Source organism: Phascolarctos cinereus, unplaced genomic scaffold (genome assembly GCF_003287225.1).
Source record: "Phascolarctos cinereus isolate Bilbo 61053 unplaced genomic scaffold, phaCin_HiC Scaffold_7;HRSCAF=346, whole genome shotgun sequence".
NCBI classification, from domain to species: Eukaryota; Metazoa; Chordata; class Mammalia; order Diprotodontia; family Phascolarctidae; genus Phascolarctos; species Phascolarctos cinereus.
In genome coordinates, this window is record NW_027556180.1 from 107,388,952 (window position 1) to 107,399,985 (window position 11,034).

At 32.8% G+C, this 11,034-nt stretch overlaps 1 pseudogene; it reads left to right on the forward strand.

Moving 5' to 3' along the window:
- The first annotated feature begins 4,163 nt into the window (after nucleotides 1–4,163).
- LOC110212467 (cyclin-T2 pseudogene) lies at nucleotides 4,164–5,436 on the forward strand (annotated as a pseudogene).
- The last annotated feature ends 5,598 nt before the right edge of the window (nucleotides 5,437–11,034 follow it).

Consider the following 11,034-nt stretch of genomic DNA (forward strand, 5'->3'; position numbering starts at 1 on the left):
TAAGCATCCTTAAACCAAAACTGAAAAATATGAATGCTAATATTGTTGACTTTTGCAAAACAAATTTTGACTCCTTCACTTAGGGATTTGAGTTTGTCAGTATTTTTTTTTGGACAAGAAAGAATAGCATGATGTGCAACCAAATAGCTTCTATGAGATACAAGTTTTTTTTAAATTATTTTTAAGTAAAAAAAATGTGCCAGGTTTTTAACATGTACTTTTTGTTTTCTCCTAAACTAGATAAGCAATTACACATTGTCTGTAATTTTTAAAAAAGGTTGACTAAGGTGGTTTTCTTAAAGAGTTTCTAGACTTATCTGTATTGTAAGGATTAAGGAGAGGACTTAGTTGATAAATATGATTACCATGATAAATGTTTTGATCAATATTTAAAACTTGTTATTATCTATCTCTCTATTTATAGATAGATAGCCCTTAATGTATGTTGAAGTCCTTTAATGTGGGGGCAGAAGTTGGGCAGGAGAAAAAGACTATAAACCAGGCACTAAATTATGATTATATTTTTATTGAATTAAGAGTTAACTGGGACAAAAGAGATCATACATTCCAGTTATCTCATTTTACAGATGGAGCATATCAGGACCAAAAATGTAAAGAGAAATAATGTAGGAGAAGGCATGCTGAAAAGCATAAAATACAATATGTAAAATAAAAAATGAGCAAACAAATAAAAAAGACCCCAACCATAATAAGCTAATATGGTGACAGAGAGATCAAGACACAAACTCAAGAGACAATAATGTCAAAAGAGCTGCAAGCACTACCTCAGAGAAAAATGTGAATTCAACACAAGCCCAACAAAATCCTGGAAAAAGCTAAAATATGATTTCAAAAATCAAATAATAGAGGAAAATTGAGAAAAAAAATAAGAACAACGCAAGAAAATTATGAAAAGACAACAGCTGGATAAAAGAGGCACAAAACATCCTGAAGAAATTAACTCATTGGCCAAAAAAAAAAAAAGAGGAAAAGAGGCTCATGAATGAAATTCTGAGAGATAAAATTCCTGGTATGATAAATCAATTTATTAGTCAGACCATCAAATCACCAATAAATTGGTGTTAGTGATCTCTCTTGATGATCAAAGATTGCAAATGAATGTCCCAGTCCCCCTCTAAATCCAGTTTTCTTCCTTCTTATAGTGCATCATTGGAATTTTCCTTAACAAATAAAGGAAACCATGATTGGTGGACATTTAATGGAGCGGGGGGGGCAGTCAGCTGAAGAAAGTATACTAGTCATAAGACTAAGTTGCCTCTAAAGATCTAAGCAGGGAAAATAATCCCAAGTAGGATTACCTTGGATTAGTTTCCCCTTTGTAGATCAGTTCATCCTCGACTTTGGTTACAAAGCAAGGAAGGAAGGGTCACTTGTTGGTAGTATGGAATAGCTCCAATTTATTCTCGTGCTCACTGGTTAAACAGAGAGACCCAGCCCAGGCCTTGGGAAGGGACTAGAATGTTATCACACTCCTTAGCTAGAGTGGGAGAGGTGCCTCTAAAAGCTAGACTGAAAAGTGGGGGTTTTGAAAAAAGGAATATTATCTTTTAATATTAATGATTAAATGATATAGCACTAAAATTAATTTTTCTCAAGATCACTTATGAAAATAATTACTCAAAAATTAGAATTAGGGAAGTAGAAGACAATGATTTCATTAGACATCAAGAAAAAAATAAAACTAAGTCAAAAGAATAAAAAAAATAAAAATTTGAAATATCTTATTGGAAAAAAAAACCTGACCTGAAAATTTGATTGAGAAGAGATAATTGAAGGTGTGTTAGACTGCCTGAAAGATATGATCATATTTCAAGAAATGATAAAGAAAATTGGCCTAATATCCTTGAACAGGAGGGTAAAATAAAAATTAAAAGAAAATACATTGATCTCCTACTGAAAGAGATAAAATGAAAATTTCCTGGAATATTAGAGCCAAATTCCAGAGCTCCCAAGAAAAGAGAAAGCTCTTCAAGCAGCCAGAAAGAAACTATTTAAATACAATGAAGCCACAGTCAGGATCACAAAATTTAGTATCTACCATGTTGAAGGAGCCAAGGGCTTGGAATATTATATTCTGGAATGAAAAGAAGCTAGAATTACAAACAAGAATAACTCACAGAGCAAAACTGAGTATAATCTTTCAGGGGGGAAAATGGCATTTAATAAATACAGGCTTTTCATGTATTCCTTAAAAAAGAACAAAGTAGAGTAGGAAATTTGATATTTACACAGAAGACACAAGAGTCTTAAAAAGGTAAACAAGAAAGAAATCATAAGGGACTGAATAAGATTAAATGTTTTACATTACTTCACAGAAAGATGGTATACAACACTCTAAGAACTTTATCATAATAAGGATAGTTAGAAGGAATCTGCATACAGACAGAACAAGAGAGTAAATTGATTATGAAATTATCTTAAGATTATAACATGATTTCAAAAACATGGTTGAGTGAGAAAGAGCAATGCAGTGGGAGAAGGGAGAGGAAGAATGGAGAAAATCTCTCACATAAAAGATATAAGCAAAGAAGAACTTTTGTGCTGGAGGAGAAAATGATAAGGGATGTGGACAACTCTTAAACTTCATTCTCATTGAAATTGTTTCAAAAAGAGAAGACCATATAAACATACTCATTTGAGTATAGAAATTCAAAGGGGCTAGGAGGAGAAAGGGATAAGAGAAAAGGGAGTGGGACATGAAAAAAGGAAGGCAGATTAAGGGAAGTACTGTTTTTGTTGTTCAGTCATTTAGCAGGGTCCGTATCTTTGTGACTCCATGGATCACAGTATACTAAACCTTTCTATCCTCCACTATCTCCCAAAGTCTATTCAAGTATCTGTTCTTTGCTTCCATGACACTGTCCATTTCATCCTGTGCCATCTGCTTCTCTTTTTGCCTTCAGTCTTTCCCTATGGTCTTTTTCAATAAGTGCTATCTTCTCATTGTGTGGTCAAAGTATTTAAGCTTCAGCTTTAGTATTTGACAATTCAGTGAATAGATTGCCTTGTCATGATGAAGGGGCTTGCATAGTTCAATGAAATTTGAGTTGCACCATGCAAGTTTATCCAAGACAGAGAAATCATAGTTCAGAGTTCTGACAGAAGGTGACCCACTGGAGAAGAAAATGGCAAACCACTCTAGTATCCTGGACAAAAACAAACAAATAAAACTCATGAACAGTATTAAAATGATTTTAAAAAAGGAGGCAGTGATCAGATTTTTGAAAAGGGACAGGGTAAAAAGAGAGATAGAAGGATAAAACAGAAGAAAAGAGAATGGAGGCAAAAGCACAGTAAGTAATCAAAACTGTGGCTGTTAATGGGATGAATTCACTCATAAAATGGAAGCAGATAAAATAATGGTTTAGGAACTAGAATCCAACAATGTATTATTTACAAGAAACAACCTTGAAAAGAAAGGCACAAAGTTAAATTAAGAGGCTGGAGAAATTATGGTTCAGGTGAAATAAAGAAGGCAAGAGTAGCAATAATGATCTTCAGACAAAGCAAAAGTAAAAATACACTTAATTAAAAAGAAATAAGACAAGAAATTACATCTTGTTAAAAGGCACTATTGAAAATGAAGTAATATCAATAATTAATACATATGCAAAAATTATTTAGCATTCAAATTTTTAAAAGGAATAATTAAATGTTATTAGAGGAAATAAAAAGTAAAAACTATCTTAGTAGAGGATCCAAAATTTCTTCTCACAGAACTAGATAACCTAACAATAAAATAAATAAATAGAAGATAAGGACATGAACAAAATTTTAGAAAAGTTAGATATGATAGACCGCTGAAGAAAATTAAATGAGTAAAGAAAAGAGTATGCATTTCTTCAGCTGTATATGGTACCTTCACAAAAACTGGCCACCTATCAAGGCATAAAACTCATAAATATGCAAAAAAGCAGAAATATTAAATGAGTTCTTTTCAGACCATAATGCAATAAAAATGACTTCAATAAGGGGGTATGGAAATGTAGATTAAAAATTAATTGGAAACTAAACAATCTGATCCTAAAGAATGAGTGGGATGGCAAGCAAAGCAGAATGAGGCAAGACTGTGTGGCCTTGGTGGGGAGGAGAGGAAGTGGGAAAAAGGTGGGTTAAGGGAAGCTGGAGGAGGAAGAAGAGTCATGGTGTCAGGCTATGGGGCTTCTTCCTGCTGGTTCTTCAGCCAGAAATAGCTGGAGAACACACTGGACTGTTTTTGTGGAAGCGGAGAAAGAGCCCTTGCATCTCCAGGTAGTGGCAAACTTTATCCAAGATATAGGGCAGTATCTCAATGTCTCTCAGTTTACAATAAATACTGCAGTTGTTTACATGCACAGATTTTATATGCACCACTCTTTCTCCAAGTTTAACAGAAATATAATAGCACCTACTGCAATATTCTCGACTGAAAAAGTTGAAGAATAGCCAAGAAAACTTGAACATGTCATCAAAATCACATATGCCTGTCTTCATCAAGAGCTACTATGGACACAAAGTGAGAAGTATGCCTTCAGCAGACCCAAGAACTGGTTATACTAGAAACTATAATGCTACAAACTCTGGGTTTTGAGATCTCCATTGAACATCCATAAATAGATGTGGTGAAATGTACCCAGTTAGTGAGAGATTGGCACAAGAATTTGGCACAGACATCTTATTTCATGGCTAATTACAGTCTACATCTTACTACCTTCTGCCTTCAATATAAGTTAACAGTGATAGCATGTGTACACATTCATTTTGACTACAAATGGTCCAACTGGGAGATTCCTGTATCTACTGAAGGAAAACATTGGTGGGAATTTGTAGATCCATCAGTTAATTTAGAATTACTAGATGAATTAACTCAAGAGTTTCTACAAATTTTGGAGATAACTCCTAAAGATTGAAAAAGATATGAAACTGGAGTGCTAATCAGGTGGTTAAAAAACCTAAAGTGGGTGGACAAGTGTCTGAGACACCTCTTCTTGGTTCATCTCTGATGTGGAATTCCATTTTAGTAGATAGTGTGACTGGTGTGACTACAAATGCAAGCTTTGGAAAACCATCTCTATCAGCAATTCCTGCACCAATACCTCTGAATTCAGGAAATATTTCTGTTCAAGATAGTCATATGCCTGGTAATTAGGCAAGACTAACAACAGAAATGCCAAGTACCTCATATAGTTTGGCATCACACAGAATTGCCTCAGCATCAAGGACAAACAAGGACAGAAAAAAGTATATTCACAGAAACAAAAGACTCCAATATCTGCTAGTTAGTACAACATCAACTTGCAGCAAGGAACTTCTGGGTCGTTACATTCAGGATTACATTACAGGTCTGACAAACTGTCTGATCATTCATCAGTTAAACAAGAATACACTCACAAGTCAGGAAGCAACAAATACCATGTTTCAAGAATAAAGGGATAAAACGGTATACTGACAGCTCTTTACAACAAAGTGGAGAAAAATGTACAGACATTTTTGTATGTTTAGATGTTACCTCAAATACTCAGGATTGGAGCTGCTTGTAAGTATAACAAAATATAGAGAGAAACTCTATTTTGTCTTGTGTCAGAGTCCATCAGTAATCTTAAAAAATGTGTCATTTTGTCATGTTAATTTTTAACTATAGGCATTTTGGGGAGCTGCTGAATGGGACACTTCACTGCTGAATGCGTATCCAGTGCTTTGGATGGTCAAACATACCTAACTGTGAGGCACTGAATTGATGCTTTCATGAATTATTCTGACCAGATTGGCCATTAAAAAGGTCCCTAGTTTTCTGAAGGAAAAAAAGGAATATAAATAAAGTTTACATAAAAAAAGAATGTGTGGGTCAAAGAACAAATCATAAAAACAATCAAAAATTTCAGTAAAGATTATGAAAACTGTGAGAAAACACACCAAAATTTTGGGATGCAGTTAAAGCAGTACTTAGAAGAAAATTTTAATCTCTAAAAATGTACATCAATAGAAGAGAGAAATAGTAGATTAATTATATCGACATGCAACAAACAACAACATTATAAAATGAACTAATTAAAAATCACCAATTAAATGGAAATCCTAAAAATCAAAGGAGATATTAATAAAATTGAAAATTTTGAAAATTAAAATGATAAAACTAGGATCTAGTGTCATGACAAAATTATAAAATAGATAAGCCATTGTGTAATCTTATTTTTAAAAAAGAGATAGTATAGAATTAATTGTTCCTTAAATATTTTTTAGAATTTACTTGTGAATCCATCCTGTCCTAGAGATTTTTTCTTAGTGAGCACATTGATCAGTTGTTCAATTTCTTTTTGTAAGATAGGATCATTTAAATATTTTATTTCTTCATCTAGGCAATTCATATTTTTAAAAGTATTTATCTATTTCACTTAAACTGTCAATTTTATTGGCACTGAATTGGACAAAAATATCCTAATAATTAATTACTATAATTTTATCTACATTGGTAGAACATTCATGCTTTTTATTTTTAGTACCAGTAATTTGGTTTTCTTTTTTTAAAAATAAGATTATACAGATTATCTATTTTATAATTTTATAATTAGTCTGGAAGAACAAAAGTTTAAGAATATCAAGGGAATCAATTAAAAAAAATGTGAAGGAAGGAGGCCAACTAGTACCAAATTTCAAAGTAGGTTGCAAAGCAGTAATAATAGAAATGAAATCTGGTACTGAATAAGAAATAGTGTGGCAGATCAAAAGAACAGATTAGGTAAACAATACACAGTAGTAAATGACTATAATAAGAAATGTTTGATGAACACAAAGATCCAAGTTTTGGGGGTAAGAAATCATCATTCTACAAAAATTCTGGGAAAACCTCAAGGCAGTTTGGAAGAAACTAAGCATAGACCACTATCTAACCTCATATAACATTATAAGGTCAAAATGGAGAAATTATTTAGACATAAAGTGTGATATCATAAGAAAATAAGGGAGCATGGAAAACTTTACCTTTCAAATCTATGAAAAGGGAAAATTTATGTCTGAATAAGATATAGAGAAGATTACAGAAAGTAAAATGCACAATTTTAATTACAGGAAATTAAAAGGTTTTTGCACAAACAAAATCAAACATAATAAATTAGAAAAAAAAGCATGAAGTTGGGGGAAGGGAAATTTGCAGCAAGTTTCTTTTTTTCTAATAAAGGCCTCACTTCCCAAATATATATATGGAACTTAATCAAATTTATAAAAATCAGAGCCATTCAGAATTTAGAAATGGTCAAAGGACATGAACAGGCAGTTTTCAGGAAAATAAATCAAAGCTATCAATAGTAGCATGAAAAAGTGTTCTGAATCACTATTGTTTTGAGATATGAAAATTAAAACAACTATGAGATAATACCTCACACCTTTCAGGTTGGTTAACATGACAGAAAAGGAAAATGATAAATTCTTGAAGATATGGGCTCATGATGAAAATGATGTCCTAATCCAGAGAGACAGAGAGAGAGAAAGAGAGAGAGAGAGAGAAAGAGAGAGAGAGAGAGAGAGAGAGAGAGAGAGAGAGAGAGAGAAAGATCTGATGAACTTTCAGTGCAAATTGAGGTATCCTCTTTGTCATTCTTTATGTGTTTTGTTTTATTTTGTTTTTACTTTTATTGTAGAATATATTCTTTTGTTTTCGGTAATGTAATATGGACATGTGTTTGAAGGGTGATGGGGAAAAGAGGGAGAGAATTTGGAAGTATGTTTAAATAAATGTTAGAAATTAATAAGTAAAAGAAAATTATATAAATGTATTATATATGTAATATTATAACATCAATTTTCATACATTAGAAGGTAATAATTTGTGGAAAGTAGTTCCTTTCTACCGTGATGGATGTGCCCTAATTGATGATAAAATGATCAGATCTATTATTTACAAGGCAATTAATTTTCTTATAATTATGTTGTATACTGTCAACCCATATCTCTATATATCTCTGGTCATTGTCCTTAGAAAGTAATGATAGAGTTTACTTAATTGTAATCTTCAAATATGAATTCTTTATTACCTTAAAAACTATATTTCACCTCTACTTTAGTAAACTTTCTTCCAAATAAATTAAAATTAATTTTAAATAAATATTTAATGATAATAAATATTTATGTTTCAATTTGTTACTCCTTACTTTGGTTCTGGGAGTATGAAGGTAAAATAGCATATATTTAAAGTTAATGAGATCTTACATATTACCTGATCTAATTTCCTCATTAAGAGGTGAACAAGTGGAAACCCAAAGATATTGAAGGACTTATTCAAAATAGTAGAGGTAGTAAGGAATTAAAAAGAGAAGTAACCTAATATGTCATTGGAAAACAATGGCATAATTCTAAAGGAAAAATAAATTTGAATTTCATTCAATTTATATGGCACTAGTAATTCTTCACATTCATTTAACTAATGGGAATGCGTGGTGATTTTTCCATTCATTTATGGAAAACACGTAATGATCCTTTCTGTGAAAGTTTCTGAAAAAATACAAAGTGTTATTTCATTCAGTTCATAAGTAGGTGGCTTCAGGTTACTCAGTTGCAAAATAAATGATATATAGAAGATGTATACATCATAAACCTATTTTTTGGTTTCCTTGTTTGAAGAATTTATAAAAAAGGAAATCTCCAACTGGAATCATAATACCAAACAATAAAAAAAAATTCTCAAGTTATTCATCCTAGCACTTATCACATCCTTAAAATCCCTTTTTATCCCTTGATCCTTCATCACTCCTATACCCTCATGCACACACACACACACACACACACACACACACACAGTCATACAATCACCTATTCATGCATACACATGTACACATGCAAGCAAAGATTCAGAAAAAATAAAGAAAACACCTAATAACTAATAATTCACCTGACTTGGTGTTGAATGTTAATAGGGGGCAGAACATATAAATCAAAGTGGTTTAAGATAATATGTGTCCAAATGGAACTTCTTACGAGATTATTTCTACCCCTTTCCCCACACCCAGCCACCTACTGAGTTACAGGGAAGGCAAATATCCTAGGTCCACCCCACCTTCACTGTAATTTACTTTTTCAGAGTACAAAGGATTAGCAATAGATTCCACATATACGTCATAATAAGAATGTAATATATGTAATAATAATAAGGATGTAATTCCAGAAGACTTGGATTTATTTAAATTTGACTCTGACACTTATTACTTATGCGAATTTGGATAAATTATTGACTAAATTGAGCCATGGTTTCCTCAAAAATAAAATGAAGGCAATGATATTTGGACTCTTGTAAAGGAAAATGATAAGGATCCTTTGTCCCTGCCAATCTGTTGTCCTGTTGGTTTCAAGATTGTTGTAGGGAGAAAGGGAATAAGTGGATAATAGGGGTGCTGAAAAGAGAAGCTGATAACAGGCTATAAAGAGCTAATGGGTGTGTGACTTATGAGAGAGGAGGAGGGACAGGATAATGTGGAAAGGGGAGTAGAACAAATATAGATAGCAACTGATTATAGGTTGATGAACTAAATTGTTCAAAGGTTGAGAGTAAAGGGGAATGGAGAATGCTCCTTATATGTAACTTACTGGTTGTTGGACATGCATCTCATCGATCTTTCATTCCATTACTAGCCCCTAGAATTCTAGATTTATACTGTACCATTTCATTTTGAGATCTGTTTTAAGAAACAATTTTAAAGCAATGGAGGGGACAACCTTAAATCAATATGACATTTACATAACAAATATTCTGTGAAATTGAAACTGAAATATCATAAAACCATACAATATGCATCTTATACTTTCAGCTTTTGCATGAATCCCACTCCATGAAAACTACTACATTATCAGTGTAGAGTAATTCTCTGTAACTCTCAGAGTTTTTGGGTTCTGAAATGTTTAATTGACTTATTCAAGGTAATAGAGACACTATGTGTTAGAGGTCAGGTTTGAATCCAGATCATCCTGAAGGTAGTTTGGCTCTCTAAACTATTTTACCACTGGGTTTATAAATATACAAATACACACACATATGCACATGCATACACATATGCCTGTACATGTACTCACACATATATCTATATAGATGCATATATATACACACACACACATATATATATATCCCTTTCTATCAATATGTACATCAAAATTCAAAGTGTACAAAAGTTTTTATTCAGTTTTAAGTAAACTACTTATTTTTTTTAAAGTTTAAACTACACTAAGACTTTTGAGACACCTATATAATGAATACAAGATAAACATGCAACATACACATATGACATGTATTGGTAGTTCTTATCTTCTAATGAATATATGTTCTTAGCATAATTTGCCTTACTGCATCATGGGAATGACCTAAAAAATCAATACTGTTGTTTGGAGTGATGAGTTATGGTCCTTTGGGGAAGAATACTGTGACTTCCTCCAAGTAGAACCAAAGGACATCCAATCTTAACTAGATATAAGGATTATTAAATAAGTACTTACAATGTGTAAGTCACTAACTGGATAGTTACAAAAACATGAAATCATAAAGTTTCTGTCCTAACAAAGAGGAGATGTGAGGGAAGGGAGTAAGGAAATCTGCTAGTGAGGAGATGAATTGCAGAGAGCGAGATGAAATGGGAGTGGGGTGAGCATGGCTAAAGTCCCTTGTGAAATGGTGGTCTCTGCTGGGAACTCATGAATCAAGAGATGAAGACCAAGGCAGAGATATCTTGAGGGAAGAGCATCGTTGGCACAGAGGTGATAAATACTTTAGTGAATTAACAAAAGGTAATTTACTTAGCAATAACAGAACGATATTCACAAGGCCTTTAGGATACCCTAATTTGATACAGCTGATCAAAGGGCCCTTTTTGTAGCTGGATGAGACATATATATAGAACACCAACTGTGTAAAGATCCTAATCCTTTCCTTTCTAATGAATATCAGAGAGGGGAAAAGCCTGTAGATGAAAGCAAAGTATCAATTTCTGAGGAAGACGGGAACTCCACTAATAGTGACCCTCTATGTCCTGGATGTGGTGGGCCCGAAGTAGTCTTGAA